Raw genomic sequence first — 3,672 nt, 5'->3', positions numbered from 1 at the left:
AAAATCATAAAAAGGAATATCACATAGAAGAATGAAATTAAAATTATCTGAACTACAGGAAACAATTTGGTTGTATTTCACACACAGAATGCTAAGTGAAAGGAATAAGCTCAAAAAATACATAATGAAGTTGAAAAACAGCATCTCCTGAACTTTCCAATATCCAAAAGAATTCAAAATCGGATCTCAAAGAGATATTTGTACACCATGTTCATTTCAGCATTATTCACAAAGCCAAGAAGTAGAAGCAACCCAAATGTTCTTTGACAAATGAATGGATAAAGAAAAGATGGTATATCCATTCAGTGGGATATTCTTCAGCCTTAAAAAAGGAAGGGAATCCTTCCACAGACTAAACATGGATGAACCTTGAGGATATTATGCTAACTAACTGAAATAAGCAAGTGACGAAAGGACAAATGCTATAATGATTTCACTCATATGAAGTATCTAAAGCAGTCCAAAGCATAGAAACAGAAAATAGAAAGGTGGTTGGCAAGGACTGGGGGAGGAGGGACATAAATGTTTAATGGGTATACAATTTCAGTGTTGCAGGATGGAAAAGTTCTAGAGGTCCGCAACACCACAGTGTGAATATACTTACCACTACTGAACTGTGCACTTAAAACAGATGGTTTAATAGTTCCCTTGGCTTTGACACTGTGCTAGAGTGATGTGTGTTCTTTCCCTCTGCATTGAAAGGACTGTTTATCCTTTTAAATGCATTCAGAAAGTCAGCACATTATATTAACTTAATTGTATCAATGAGACAATACAAGTATGAATGATCCGGAATATCCCTTCAAAAACTGTCTTTCATTCAAACTATAGCTGCACCTAATTGAAGAACTCTAGTGTGGGGGTGGTTTTGTAATTGTGTGTTTATTATTAGGGTCTTTATCCCAGAATAATAAGAGAGGGATCTGAAGCTTCAAAGGAAAAGGCACATTAGTTTTTGGAGTGAGTCATGTAAGCAGAAAGAGGAACAGGAAAACACTTATAGGTGTGGCGGGAGCACCTCTACGTGGGTTCACACTGAACTTGCCGATGTCTTAACAGAGGCTATACTGGACTCCACTTTGGCCAGTAAAACCCAAAATTAACCTATTGATCTCTTCATGGTCAAGATCATGGAAATGAAACAGAAATATGAGACTGATATATGCTTAATCAGAGGTCTCGTTATGCATGATGGGCCACTGCATCCTGATACGAAAAAAGGAGTAGAAGATACATCCTCACGTGCTACGTGTCATTAGAATACGAAACAAGTGTATCCTGGGTTTTTTTTTTTTTTTACTAATTGCCCTGAAGTGTACAACACATAAAACAAACCGTTTTTACTTAATGAATAGGGTGTTTTGTTTTAGCTGCAGTGATCCAGAAATGCATGTTAGTTAAGCATATGTTACCAACCTTATTAAACATTCCTTGTAAAAAAAAAATGGTTAAGATAGTAAAGCTAATGTTATGTCCTTTTCTCTAAGCACGATTTTTTCGAAAAGGAAATATGTGAAAAAAATCAGATTACACCAGTGATATCTTAAAAATATTGTTAAAATATTTTAAAAGGACATTTCAAGCACAAGCTACATTTTTTCTGTGATTCTTTAAAATAACTTAATAGGAAAAAAAACCAACTTGGGCTTGGAGTGAAGAGAAAGTTTTCTGTTTTGAACAGAGACAATAAAGGCAACTGGCTTGGGTATAGACTGCATGATCTGTGTGTGATGGAAAAAGTATGCCGATTTATTCAACAAATAAATAACTATGTCATATGAGAGACAGTGAGATAAATATAAGGATCGCAGTGAGTTCAACTGGAATTTTATTTTCATTTGCCAGGTATTTCAGTTATTCAAGAAATATTATTAACAGCATGCTGTGGACCAGGAGCTAGGAATGAAATTGTGAAATAAGAAGCTCAGTGTCATGAGACCTGTAAATAAATAGGAAATTGAAACCCTTTGGGAGGACTTGTGACCCTCTCTTGGCAGGCCAAGGAAATCTTCCCTGGAGGAATAACATCTGAACTGAAACCAATAGAGTGGTTCCCATAAGGGGACCAAAGTTGGGAATGGGCATGAACAGAAGCAGGGCGCTTGGTGTTTGGAGAACTGGAAGCAGTGTGTTTACTGGGGGAAATGCAGTGATCATGGTGCTCCGGGGTTGGAGAGAGTTAGTGCTGAGAAATGAACTTGGGGAAGTAACCATGGGCTTTGTATTAAAAGTGTGGACTTTATCCAGAAGGCAGTGGGGGAGCCCATGAAAGGTTTTAAGTGGGATGAAGAGGCAAAAAAAATTGCTCTTTAGAAAAAAAAAATCAGGGGCGCCTGGGTGGCTCAGTCAGTTAAGTCTCTGCCTTCTGCTCAGGTCAGGATCCCAGGGTCCTGGGATTGAGCCCCATGTCGGGCTCCCTGCTCTGTGGAGAGTTTGCTTCTCCCTCTCCCTCTGCCCCTCCCCACTTCTGTTTTCTCTCTCTCACTCATTCTCTTTCTCAAATAAATAACTAAAGTCTTAAAAAGAAAGAAAGAAAAAACATCACTCCCTCTGTACTATGTTCACTAAATCAGAGGGGCAAGATTGAAGGCTACACTAGTTAAATGCCTGTAAAACAGGATGGCGTTCCACTGGGAATGGGAAGAAGACTTGGATTTAAAAACTACTTAAGAAATGGAATCAACAGGATTTAGTTTTTTAGATCCATGGGGTAAGGGAAGAGAAGGAGACAAGGTAACCTTGACAGGTTTAGGGTCGGAGTAAAGATGAGCAGTAGAGTACTAGAGATCAGTAATATTCACTGAGATAGATGGTCCAGGAGGGGAACAGGTTTTGGGGAGACAAGATGAGGCCAATTTTGAACTTACTTGGTTTGAGGCCCTTGTAGAAAATCCATTGGATAGTTAGACATGTAAATGTGAGGTTTGAAGACTGATTTGGTCTAAAGATATAAAAGTTCCCTTATAGTCTGACCTCATTACTGAACTCAAATGGGTCCCTCTTCCTCACACACTATTGTGATTCGTGTTTTAGTTATTGATGTTTTGGGTGAAAGAGATATGAAAGCTTACTGCACCCCGGGATGGATGACCATGGAAAGCTAGACATTTTTAGTAATGCCGCATGGGAGAAAGCCCTCCACTAATGGAGTGGATTTTGAGATCTTTCTGAAAAATGGAATCTATGGAGTCAGTTTAGCATTACTTATGTTCTGAATCTTTCACAACCTTTTCTGAACATGATCTCCCTAGCTTCTTCTCTAACTCCTCTAAAAGATGGTGTCTGGGTGGCAGCAGGAAATAGATACTCTCTCCTTTTTGCCCCTCCCCCCTTTTTCCAATCTCTTCAGGTATCCCTTAAAATTGAAAGCAAGAGTTGGACAAATAGCCAAATCTGAATTCCAGTTTGGCTTAGACAAGACTATCACTTACCTAGTCTTTTTTTTTTTTTAAACTTCAGTTCTTTTTTTTTAAGATTTTATTTATTTATTCGAGAGAGAGAGAGAGAGAGAGAGGCAGAGGGAGAAGCAGGCTCCCAAGGAGCAGAGAGCCCGATGCGGGACTCGATCCCAGGACCCTGGGAACATGACCTGAGCTGAAGGCAGACGCCTAAACCATCTGAGCCACCCAGGCGCCCCTATCACTTACCTAGTCTTAATGTAATCCTACAAAA

General features: G+C 39.2%; 1 non-coding gene across 1 annotated transcript; it reads left to right on the top strand.

Annotated features, from left to right (window-relative positions):
- The first annotated feature begins 614 nt into the window (after positions 1 to 614).
- On the top strand, positions 615 to 745 carry LOC114221755 (small nucleolar RNA SNORA22). The gene has a single exon (XR_003611806.1). It is a non-coding gene; the product is annotated as a small nucleolar RNA SNORA22 (small nucleolar RNA).
- The last annotated feature ends 2,927 nt before the right edge of the window (positions 746 to 3,672 follow it).

The sequence above is a fragment of the Eumetopias jubatus genome, unplaced genomic scaffold, assembly GCF_037043125.1.
Source record: "Eumetopias jubatus isolate StellerSeaLion01/CBP00866 unplaced genomic scaffold, mEumJub1_p1.0 scaffold_8, whole genome shotgun sequence".
Taxonomy (NCBI): domain Eukaryota; kingdom Metazoa; phylum Chordata; class Mammalia; order Carnivora; family Otariidae; genus Eumetopias; species Eumetopias jubatus.
The sequence above is the reverse complement of the archived record's forward strand: the minus strand, read 5'-3'. Positions and strand labels throughout refer to the sequence as shown.